This window comes from Mesoplodon densirostris, chromosome 11 (genome assembly GCF_025265405.1).
Source record: "Mesoplodon densirostris isolate mMesDen1 chromosome 11, mMesDen1 primary haplotype, whole genome shotgun sequence".
Lineage (NCBI taxonomy): Eukaryota > Metazoa > Chordata > Mammalia > Artiodactyla > Ziphiidae > Mesoplodon > Mesoplodon densirostris.
This window is the reverse complement of record NC_082671.1, coordinates 52,301,556-52,314,779: the sequence shown is the minus strand read 5'-3', so window position 1 is coordinate 52,314,779 and position 13,224 is coordinate 52,301,556.

Below are 13,224 nucleotides of genomic sequence, written 5' to 3'. Positions count from 1 at the left end.
AGGACCTCGGAAAAAGAATAGAGGAAAAGATTGAGAAGATGCAAGAAATGTTTAACAAAGACCTAGAAGAATTAAAGAACAAACAAACAGAGGTGAACAACACAATAACTGAAATGAAAAATACACTAAAAGGAATCAATAGCAGAATAACTGAGGCAGAAGAACGGGTAAGTGACATGGAGGACAGAATGGTGGAATTCACTGCCGTGGAACAGAATAAAGAAGAAAGAATGAAAAGAAATGAAGACAGCCTAAGAGACTTCTGGGACAACATTAAACACAACAACATTCGAATTATAGGGGTCCCAGAAGGAGAAGAGAGAGAGGAAGGACCCGAGAAAATATTTGAAGAGATTATAGTCGAAAATTCCCCTAACATGGGAAAGGAAATAGCCACCCAAACCCAGGAAGTGCAGAGAGTTCCAGGCAGGATAAATCCAAGGGGAAACATGCCAAGACACACAGTAATCAAATTGACAAAAATTAAAGACAAAGAAAAATTATTGAAAGCAACAAGGGAAAAACAACAAATAACATACAAGGGAACTCCCATAAAGTTAAAAGCTGATTTCTCAGCAGAAACTCTACAAGCTAGAAGGGAGTGGCATAATATATTTAAAGTGATGAAATGGAAGAACCTACAATCAAGATTACTCTACCTGGCAAGGATCTCATTCAGATTCGATGGATAAATCAAAAGCTTTACAGACAAGCAAAAGCTAAGAGAATTCAGCATCACCAAACCAGCTCTACAACAAATGTTAAAGGAACTTCTCTAAGTGAGAAGCACAAGAGAAGAAAAAGATCTACAAAAACAAACCCATAAAAATTAAGAAAATGGTAATAGGAACATACATACTGATAATTACCTTAAACGTGAATGGATTAAAGGCTCTAACCAAAAGATACAGGCTCACTGAATGGATGAAAAAACAAGACCCATATATATGTTATCTACAAGAGACCCACTTCAGACTAGGGATACATACAGACTGAAAGTGAGGGGATGGAAAAAGATATTCCATGCAATGGAAATCAAAAGAAAGCTGGAGTAGCAATACTCATATCAGAAAAAATCGACTTTAAAATAAAGAATGTTACAAGAGACAAGGAAGGACACTACATAATGATCAAGAGATCAATCCAAGAAGAAGATATAACAATTATAAATATATATGCACCCAACAGAGAGCACCTCAATACATAGGCAACTGCTAACAGCTATAAAAGAGGATGAATATGGATGCAAAAATCCTCAACAAAATACTAGCAAACAGAATCCAACAACACATTAAAAGGATCATACACCATGATCAAGTGGGATTTATCCCAGGGATGCAAGAATTCTTCAATATATGCAAATCAATCAATGTTAACACCATATTAACAAACTGAAGAATAAAAACCATATGATTATCTCAATAGATGCAGAAAAAGCTTTTGACAAAATTCAACACCCATTTATGATAAAAACTCTCCAGAAAGTGGGCAGAGAGGGAACCTACCTCAACATAATAAAGGCCATATATGACAAACCCACAGCAAACATCATTCTCAATGGTGAAAAATTGAAAGCATTTCCTCTAAGATCAGGAACAAGACAAGGATGTCCACTCTTGCCACTATTATTCAACATAGTTATGGAAGTCCTAGCCATGGCAATCAGAGAAGAAAAAGAAATAAAAGGAATACAAATTGGTAAAGAAGTAAAACTCTCACTGTTTGCAGATGACATGATAGTACACATAGAGAATCCTAAAGATGCCACCAGAAAACTACTAGAGCTGATCAATGAATTTGGTAAAGTTTCAAGATACAAAATTAATGCACAGAAATCACTTGCATTCCTATATACTAACAATGAAAGATCAGAAAGAGAAATTAAGGAAACAGTAACGTTCATCATTGCAACAAAAAGAATAAAATATCTAGGAATAAACCCACCTAAGGAGGTAAAAGACCTGTACTCAGAAAACTATAAGACACTGATGAAAGAAATCAAAGATGACACAAACAGATGGAAAGATATACCATGTTCTTGGATTGGAAAAATCAATATTGTGAAAATGAATATACTACCCAAAGCAATCTACAGATTCAATGCAATGCCTATCAAATTACCAGTGTCATTTTTTACAGAACTAGAACAAAAAATCTTAAATTTTTTATGGAGACACAAAAGACCCCAAATAGCCCAAGCAGTCTTGAGGGAAAAAAATGGAACTGGAAGAATCAGACTCCCTGACTTCAGACTATACTACAAAGCTACAGTAATCAAGACAATATGGTACTGGCACAAAAACAGAGATATAGATCAATGCAACAGGATAGAAAGTCCATAGGTAAATACACACACCTATGGTCAACTAATCTATGACAAAGGAAACAAGGATATACAATGGAGAAAAGACAGTCTCTTCAATAAGTGGTGCTGGGAAAACTGGGCAGCTACATGTAAAAGAATGAAATTAGAACACTCCTTAACACCATACACAAAAATAAACTCAAAATGGATTAGAGACCTAAATGTAAGACCGGACACTATAAAACTCTTAGAGGAAAACATAGGAAGAACACTCTTTGACATAAATCACAGCACAATCTTTTTTGATTCACTTCCTAGATAATGGAAATAAAAACAAAAATAAACAAATGGGACCTAATGAAACTTGAAAGCTTTTGCAAAGCAAACTACAAACAAGACGAAAAGACAACACTCAGAATGGGAGAAAATATTTGCAAATGAAACAACAGACAAAGGATTAATCTCCAAACTATATAAACAGCTCATGCAGCTCAATATTAAAAAAAACAAACAACCCAATCCAAATATGGGCAGAAGACCTAAATAGACATTTCTCCAAAGAAGACATACAGATGGCCAAGAAGCACATGAAAATCTACTCAACATCACTAATTATTAGAGAAATGCAAATCAAATCCACAATGAGGTATCACCTCACACCAGTTAGAATGGGCATCATAGGAAAATCTACAAACAACAAATGCTGGAGAGGGTGTGGAGAAAAGGGAACCCTCTTGCACTGATGGTGGGAATGTAAATTGATATAGCCACTATGGAGAACAGTATGGAGATTCCTTAAAAAACTAAAAATAGAATTACTATATGACCCAGCAGTCCCACTACTGGGCATATACCCAGAGAAAACCATAATTCAAAAAGACACATGCACCCCAATGTTCATTGCAGCACTGTTTACAATAGCCAGGTCATGGAAGCAACCTAAATGCCCATCGACAGACGAATGGATAAAGAAGATGTGGTACATATATACAATGGAATATTACTCAGCCATAAAAAGGAACGAAATTGGGTCATTTGTAGAGACGTGGATGGATCTAGAGACTATCATACAGAGTGAAGTAAGCCAGGAAGAGAAAAACAAATATCATATATTAAAGCGTATATGTGGAACCTAGAAAAATGGTACAGATGAAGTGGTTTGCAGGGCAGAAATAGAGACACAGATGTAGAGAACAAATGTATGGACACCAAGGGGGGAAGGCGGCAGGGGGGTGGGTGTCGTGGTGTGATGAGCTGGGCGATTGGGATTAACATGTATACACTGATGTGGATAAAATTGATGACTAATAAGAACCTGCTATATAGAAAAATAAAATAAAATTCAAAAATCAAATAGAAAAGAATTGCTGAACAACAACAACAACAAAAAATTATTCTCACACCTTTCCTTATCTCTCTGAAGGAGAAATTGCAACATTTAGGTTTTTAAAAAACATTTCTTCATCAGGAACTTCATAACTTTAAAAGAATAATATTTAGGGAAAAGGAAATATGTCTTCTGCCGAGAAATCATGCACCCCTTACTTGGGATTTAAATGAGTGGAAAAAGAAGCTGCCCTCTAAGACTGAACATCAGCTCTTAGCCCACTCATCCCTTTTGCTTCTGCAATCACTGTTGAGCTGTGTTTGTTTCTAGCCAGAGGTTATCACTTTACACTCTCTGTGTGATTAAATAAACAGGTGTTTGAGCAATTTGGAAAGATGCAAAAGTTTGAAGGATTCTACACTTGTAAAGAAAGAAGTTTGAAACAGTTCCTTAAAGTTGAATGAGGTTTTTAAATATATATATATTAATATTTAATTAATATATATATATATATATATATTCTTTTCCATTATGGTTTATCACAGGGTATTGAATATAGTTTCCTGTGCTATACAGTAGGCCCTAGTTGTGTATCCATTCTATATATACTAGTTTGCATCTGCTAATCCCAAACTCCCAATCCATCCTTCCCCCATCCCCCTCCCCCTTGGCAACCACAAGTCTGTTCTCAATGTCTGTGAATCTGTTTCTGTTTCATAGATAATAAGTTCATTCAGTTCCTTAAAGTTGAGATTATTTCTTTCTTTTCACTCCTTAGATTTAGTCAGTATTTTTCTTTCATTTAAGGCAATAAAGTTCATCGAGTTCAGTATTGCATTATTGTTACCGGATTATTGTTTTTCAGACATTCTCTAGGGTGATAATAGTAATAGCTGTTGTGGATTGAGAATCTTTTTGGAGCTAGACCTCTCGCATACACTGCCTACAGGGTGCATGCTGTTATCCCCATTATACAGGGAACCGATGCTCCCAGAGGTTAAGAATTAATCCACACTTACTCAGTCACCAAGTAGCCAATATTTGAACCCTGTCTGGCTTCACTGCTGGCTAGCTTTCTGTCCACTAACTGAGGTGATTTAATGGCGTTAAGATGTCAAGTGGGCCCTCATGGTTGGCTGCTTTTAAATACTTGTTGAGAGTAAAGGAATCACAGGATTCAGGTTGGCAGAGACTTTAAAGGTCACGTAGTCCAAACTCCCTGTGATTCCTGCAAAAGCCTTGTTGAGTGATCCACCTTCCCTCACTCACCACTCCCCGCTATGCTTGTGCTTCTCTAGGGGTATGAAACTCCCAAGGCAATATTTCCGTTTTTGGGCTGTTTTGAAGATTATGAAGTTTTTCCTTGTACTGAGTCATTATCAGTCTCCTTTTCAGCCTCTGAAGCATGCAGAATACAGCTTACCAAGTATTGGAAGATAATATTCGTATTCCCACTTGGACTTCTATACTTGATTACTTTTTACTTGATTTTTTTTCACATGATATAGTTTGAGGTCGAGTTTCCAAATCCTGCTTAATTTCCTCTTCACACATTTGAGTTGACCTCTATCCCTTTTCACTAGGGACATCCAGGGCGCGAGACAGTTTTCTCGGTGAGGTCAGATCATGTGTCTGCCACTGAGTGTAAGGTCATGTCACTGTTGATTCATCCTGAGGTTACCACTGACTCAAGCCCTGCTGTCTGTTTTGCCCATGTTACTGCTAATAAAATGCATCTACCTTATCCTGTACTAGTCCAGCTTTTATTTACACTTGCCAGAATTTATCTTTATTCAGTTTCTTTTATTAGATCACTCCATTGACCAAAATTATCAGGACATTTTGAATTCTAATTTCTAACAAAACCTACTTCAAGTCATTTTGCTTCACAGACAAATTTTTATTTCTTTTGAATGATGTCATTTGTTTTCATTATACAAAGAATGTTTTGTAGCACAGTTGGAAATTTGTTTTGCATTGTTCTGAAAGTTGAGGGAAGTGCTGGACCACCTTCACAATGAGTAGACTGCACATAGGGGTCTAGAGATGCTCTCTGTTTCCTGGCAGATGAGTCTGCAGAAGTTTAACCTTGTTTGTAGCAAAATGTTGAGTGTAGAAGAACTGAGGATCTCAAAGGACATGTGAAATTCTTAAAAACCTTGCCAATGTCCCATTCCATTGTGAGCTATTCTAATTTTTAGTATTTGAAACAAGGATGAAAATGGAGCTTTGCCAGTCTGCAACACAGAATGATGAAGTTCTTCTAGTAGCTCGATTATGACTTTTTACAGAGAGAAATCGTTAAAGGGTAGAATGAGAATAGATAACAAACATTACCTATAACTGAGGTTTAATCATTGACAAATGTAGCAATTACTGAGGCCTCAGGGTAGGCTAATGGGAATGACTTTAGGTCTAACTGATTTTTCCAAAATCTGGAATCGACAACACCTTTATTTCTTACTCTAGAAGGAAATATATCACAAAACAAATCTTGTTTATGGAGATATTTTCTTTTCTGTATGTTTTACAATTACCAGCAACATTGTAGATGTACATGTCCAGAATGAAAGTGCAACAAAATTACATGTTTATCATTTAGTTATCTAGATATCAGCTCAAATATTTTCTGAAAATATTATAAAAATAAAAATTTCTCTGGATAAAGAATAAAAAGAAAATTTGGTGAATGGTGATAGTACTTGAGTTAAGCTAAAGTTAACTCAAGTTAACTATTGGTTGAAGGGACTAACTTGTGGTATTCAGTAACTTAGGTATATACAACAAAATAGTCTTGGCAAAAGTCACAAAATAAAAGCTATTTACAAGTTTATCCAAACATGTGCAGTGGATTTTTGAGCATTCCAAAAGTGAATCAAGAGCTACAAAGGAACATATATTTCTGTTGTTTTATTTCAACATCATTGCCATTGTTTTTATTATTATAGCTTTGTGGTATATATTCTAGTGAACTAATATTATAAGATAATGGAAATCCCTCCATTTTAAAAAATTCAGTTATTTATTCTTGTTTATTTTCCAGATGAAATTTGTAATTATTTTTACCAAACTCCAAAACATTCATTCTTAGGTAATTAAGTAGAATATCATGAATTTTATACAATATTTTTAATACATTTTAGTAACTTTAATCTGGAAGAATTAACAATTCTACAAAATAAAATCTTCCCACCAAGTTAAATTGGATTTATTCATGATTATTTTTAATTTATTCCTTTTTCTTTGGTAAAACCTCGAAATTTGCTTCAAAAAAATTACCACACACTTCTGTTAAGCCAATTTCTATGTTAGATCTTGTTTCTGTTATGAAAACTAACTTTTCCATTATGTTTTCTGAGTTTTGTTGGTGTTTACAAAAGCATTTTAATAAGGGATCACCTTGATGAATTCCTATTATAATTTTTGAGTTAATTCTCTGGAGTTTTCTAGGCAGAGAATCTACTGGTATCATAATTTGGTCTCTCCTTTAATCATAGCTCACAATCTCTTCTCTGCAATTCAGTTTGACAATGGAAAGTTTATAAGTTTAGGGACTAAAATCTGATTTGAATGGACGTGGGACTGTTTTTATGTTTCCGTTCTGTTAATATTCACACATTTTAATGTAGAAATACCATTAATTACAGAAATATGCATCAGTTTTTGTTAATACATGATATATAGTAAATTAACTTTTCTAAAATAAGAAAACTTTAAAATTCTGGAATACACCCAAACCCAGAGTAAAAAAAGAAGGTAGACAATATTTATTTCTACTTTTCTTATTGCTTTGGCAAGAATTTTCAGTGTTGAGTGAGTGATAACTTGTATTTTTTATTGTTTTTGACTTTAATAAAAAATTAAAAAATCAAAACCCCTGAAATTCCTGAAATAATAAATGTTTATTATTATTTTAACATAAGTCTGGATTCTATCTGCTCAGTTGTTCATTTAGAACTTTTGAGTCTGCATTCATTGGTTATATTGGTCTATTTTATCTTTCTCGGATTAGGATTTTAGGATTATATTGTCATCATAAAATGTATTGGGGGCTTCCCTGGTGGCGCAGTGGTTGAGAGTCCGCCTGCCGATGCAGGGGACACTGGTTCGTGCCCCAGTCTGGGAAGATCCCACATGCCGCGGAGCGGCTGGGCCCGTAAGCCATGGCTGCTGAGCCTGCGTGTCCGGAGCCTGTGCTCCGCAACGGGAGAGCCACAACAGTGAGAGGCCCGCGTACCACAAAATAATAATAATAATAAATAAATAAATAAATAAATAAATAAAATAAAATGTATTGGGATATTTCTCTAACACAACCCCAATAGACAGCAGTGTATCCCAAATGCTGATCCACAGAAAAGTTCTCATAAGTCCCTGGTATAATGAGAAAAATAAGGAAAATATAATGGGTTTGAAACCTAACTTGGTTTAATTCAAAGGATAGTTCTTAATTCTCAGTTTATGTACCTCCTATACTCTCAGTGTTAGCATTTTTATTCTTTTCAAAATGATTGTGATGATAAGTGGTAATAAAAAATGTTTCTACTAGAAAAGATTAAAAGCTGGTAACTCCATCTTGGTCTCTCCAACTTTTTCCCTCAGCTTTCGTGGTTTGTGAATTCCAGAAGTTTGGAAACTATTATTCCAGAACAATTTACACAAAATGCAATAAATATAAACTGATTTGTGTCTTGGGAACTGGAGTTAATCTGAAGCAGTGTAAAATAGTATTTGAGAACATGGGCTTTCAGCTGTGTGACCTCTAGCAGTTATTTAACTATTCCAAGAATCATTTCCCTTACTCATGGAATAGGGCTAATAAGTAGGTGCCTCATAGGTCTGTTGTGAAGTAATATGTTATAATGTTTTGCATAATATTGTGCATATAGTAAGTACTCAGTAAAGATTCACTATTTACATTACTAATACTTTGATATTTTTCTCTGGGTTAAATATATTTTTCCTTAAAAAGTTTTCTGTTCTTGATTACATTTTTAAAAACTTTTAATTGAAATATAACATATATATTGAGAAGTACATAAATCAAAGTGTATCACTTGATAAATTAAGGTAAATTGAACATAGCCATGTAACCACCAGGTCAAGACATAGAATATTATCAGCATCTCAAGACCCTCCCCACCCCAAACAGATACACGCAGCACTTTACCAATGAAAGAAAATCATTCTTCCTAAAGGTAACCACCATCTTAGCTATTAAAACCACAGAATATTTTGACGTTCTTATAAATGGAAGCATACAATATGTACTCTTTCTTTGTATGGAGTCCTTTGCCTAACATTCTGCTTGTGAGAGTCAAGTGTGTTGGTTCATGTAGCTGTAGATTTTTCAGATCTATTACTGTATTATGTGCAGAGAGCATGATTTTTTAAATTCATTCTAATACTGAAATGCATTTAATTTGCTTCCAACTTCATGATTAGTATAGTCAAAGGTATAATTATCTAATTGGTCTCATTGAGAACCAACTCTTGATTTTATTAACCTACAGTTTATTTTGTCTACCGGTTTTATGCAAACTAATTAAGATCAGCTCTTATCTTCATTAATTCATTTTTTTCTTCTTCCCTGCAATTCTTCTTCCTAAACTTAAGTTGGCACTTAATTCATTTACTTTCATTTGGTGAAGATGTGTTTGCTTGTCTCAAGTGTACTTCTTTTCATGAGATGAATTCTAATTCTATTAGTAGGCAAAGCTTGGGTATATTTTTCTGAACACAACTAGATTGTTTTAAAATATTAGTTTATGGTGTTCTGAGTTTCCATACTTTTCTTTCTACATACTCATTTTAATGGGGAGTTGGGAAAGGTTCCACAGTTGCTGCAACCAAACCCTTTATGAAGCTGTAAGTCTACTGTACTGAAAATTTGCTAGTTGCACCCACTGTTCTGTTCATCTATCCACCCATCCTCCCATCTATATGTGCATCCTCCCATCCATCCTCCCACCCTCCCTCCCATTCATTCATTCATTCATTCAATCATCCATCATCCATCCATCTATCCATCCATCCATCCATCCATCATTATTATGTGGGACAAATACCACATGGTGCTGGAAAAATTTAGGTGAACAAGATAGGTTTTCATAAAGATAAGATGTAGTGACTGAATGAATTAAACAGGGACTGAAAAGACAAGCATACATTTTAGAGAGGCAATTCTGACTGTAATGTGGAGAATGAATTTCAGTTAAGTGAATTAGAGTTTAGGAGCAGTTCTTCAAAGGACTGGGTGACCTTCAGGTGTTCACTGCTCATTAAGAGCTCCTGGGATATGGCAGTGGTGCCCAGAAGGGAACCCCTTTTATTACAGTAAATCTTTACCATGCACCAGACCTGGATTTTTGGCATGAGAATTAAAATCTCTGTCCTCAAAGAAAATGAGGTCTCCAATTGTTTTTTAAAAATTCTTATTCTAGTCTCTAATAGGAATCATTAGAAATTATTATCATTCTAACTAGAGGCAAGTAGTAGTTATGAAGTCTTGAAATTTCCAGAATTGCTTTAAGCTGAATCTTAGCATTAAACTATTTATTGCCTTTTTCTGTGACTTTTAAAATACTAATGTAGCATTCTTAGCTCTTTTCAGAATCCAAATTATATTTTATAGGGTATACTTTAAAATCTTTGAGGCAGCCTGCTCATCAAAAACATTAAGAATTTTAACTAGATAATTCAAGACCAGTGAAAAGATATGTGACTATGCAGTAATAGAGCCAATTCCAATCAGCCATTCAGGAAGATTAATCTTATTAATTTAATGCAGTATCATATAACTTAATCTTTAAAAACATCTTTTGGAAATAAAGACCCCATACACACGACGACTGGTCAAAGTTGGAACATTTGGCAGTGATTTGAGAGGGGATTAGAAGAGGTGTAATCTGAATGGACATCCTGCTGGATATGTGGGTTAAGGAACAATTTGGTGATTAGGTTTCTGAATCTGCACATCGTATATCCTTATGCTCATGGGAAGTTAAAGGGGCTGTTTGTGTGCAGCACAAGTTTAAGAAAATGCCAGAAGTGCCTTAAAAGAGTAGTTGGTTATTCAGCAAAGCTCTGAGTCAGGCCCTACCCACAGGTCTGGTATGGCAACTGTGGGGCTATGGGCTATTAAAAGGGGCTTGATTGAACCAAAGGGAAAAGGGGAGAGGGAAGGATAAATAAGGAGTTTGGGGTTAACATATACACACTACTAGGTATAAATAGGTAAACCACAAGACCTACTCTACAGCACAGGAAACTATACTCAATGTCTTGTAATAACCTATAATAGAAAAGAATATGAAAAAGAATAGATATGTGTGTGTGTGTCTGTGTGTGTGTATATATACACATATCACTTTGCTGTATATCTGAAACTAACACATTATAAATCAACTATACTTCAATGAAAAATTTAAAAAGGGGAGGGGCTTGATTGAAAGAAATTATAAGCATGGAGGTCTTAGGTCTCAGTTTTGAATCTCCTTTTCTGTGCACACCATTTTCATAGAATTAACTGAAATGCTCTAAGAAGGTCGCAATTTATAACCCTAAGCAAGCTGTTAATGATTTGGTGCCCTGTCTTTTTCCTGCTCACTTGCTAACACATTTAGTTACGATGTTGTTACATCGTTCTCTCACCTTGATTTAGAAGAGAGCAGTGGTCACTGGCTGGAAAAGGGCTTAGATACTGCACTTGGGGGTGGCAGGGGTGGGGCGGTGGTGAGGGCAGAATGGGAAAGTGGGAGACAAAAGGAAAGAAGGGGGAAAGGAAATGGCAGGCTTAGTCCAATACATCTAAAAAGGTGTTTGAGTTCCTTCAGTGAAGTCTGTTAAATGAAGGAATCATTACACGGTATCTTTTTGAGCAAGTATGATAACTGAAAAAAGTAAGTGAATTGTTAGTCTACTCTTATCTAATCAGAGTTCAAAATTCTTATTTTTTTCTTCAATATGTGGTCTTAAGAATTTTAAGAATTCATCAGAGATGAAGTTTTCAGTGCTTTTCCAGAGGTTATGAAGAAATTATGAAATCAAAATAATAAGCACTGGCAAATTATAGTTGATAGCAAAAGGAGTATATTGGAATTCTCTGAGAATTTATAGGACCTCAGCAAGGGGATTTTTATTATCTATTTTTTAGATCACTGAGTACCAATATCTTCCAGTAGAGGGGGATAGAGGGTCAATTCATTTGACTCTGGGGCTCAGAAAATCCAACTTAAAAACAATTTAAAATGAAAAATTCTAGTCTCTTAGGGAAAAATTTCAGAACAGCCGTCCCTTGAATACTTACCAAACCTAAGTTTTGCTTAATTTCCTGACTTAGTGGTGTTAGTAGATGTATTCAATATTTGTATAATTGCTATGATACACTAACCCACTGAAACACGTGGTGATCAGCTATCATTCTAGAACACTAAACAATATAATACTATCATTGAGAGCAATTCTCCTTTTTTTGAGGTTGATAACTTATTCTAGGAATGGGTTTGACTTCCCTGGCCACAGTACCTCTGCCAGCACCATTATTCGAAGGCTCACAGAATGTCTGAGATACCAACAAACGATTCAATATAATATGTCCTCACATCAAAGAATCCATTTTGTGGTGAAGAAAGCAAAATAATGGGCATGTGTTTACTGGTTCTATAATACAGCACTTCACCTGGAAGCTACTGGCTTAATAGAACATTGACATGGCCTCTGGCTAAGAGACAACACCTTTCTGGATTGGGTGATATTCACCTTTGATGATACAATATTTATGTTGAACCAAAGGCCATCCTATTGTGCTATGTCCCCCACAGCTAGAAGGCATAGGTCTGGAAACCAAGAGAAAATAAAATTTTTTTTTCCTTAGCCATCAATTCCAGGGATCCACTTGGGAAATCCATGCTTCTGGTCCCTGAAACACTATGCACTGATGATTTAGAAGTTCTGATTCCTAGAAGATGGGGATGAAGTGCCTCTACCAAAGCACATGGTAAAATTTCCACTAAACTTAAAATTACATTTACCATTTGGTTAATTTAGGTTCCTTATGCTGGTAGATCAGTAGGGGGAGAAAAGTAGTTAATGAAAGCAGAGCTAAAGAAAATTTTTGATGGGATTCACTGAGCATAAATAAGTCCCAACAAAACTTGAAAACATGTCCAGGGACCAGGCAATTTTTTTCCCAGTGTTTGAGATGGAAGATTCTCCTTAGCTTCATGTTATGGAAGGTAGTTCCATAGCTTGCCCTAAAAGGAAAGAATGGAACAGAAAAGACTGAAAATTCAGGCCAGGTTGCATGGGGTGAACATCAAGTGTGGAATTTAAATGCTAGTAATCTTTTTAAACACTGGGTAAAGGAGTAGAACGTTGTGGAAGAAGCAGCTGACTCTCTCTATTCCAAAAAATTTGTTCAAAACTTTCTCCAGCAGTGTGTGGCATTCTGACTGGTCACTTCTCTGCTCTTCATTTTCCTCACTGGCAAAATAAGGATTATTTTAAACCAATTAATATGTAAATCAAAAAGAAAAGGGATTGCTGCCCCCTCCAGGTTGGAAGGGAAAGGTTTGATGCAATCAGCTTTCCA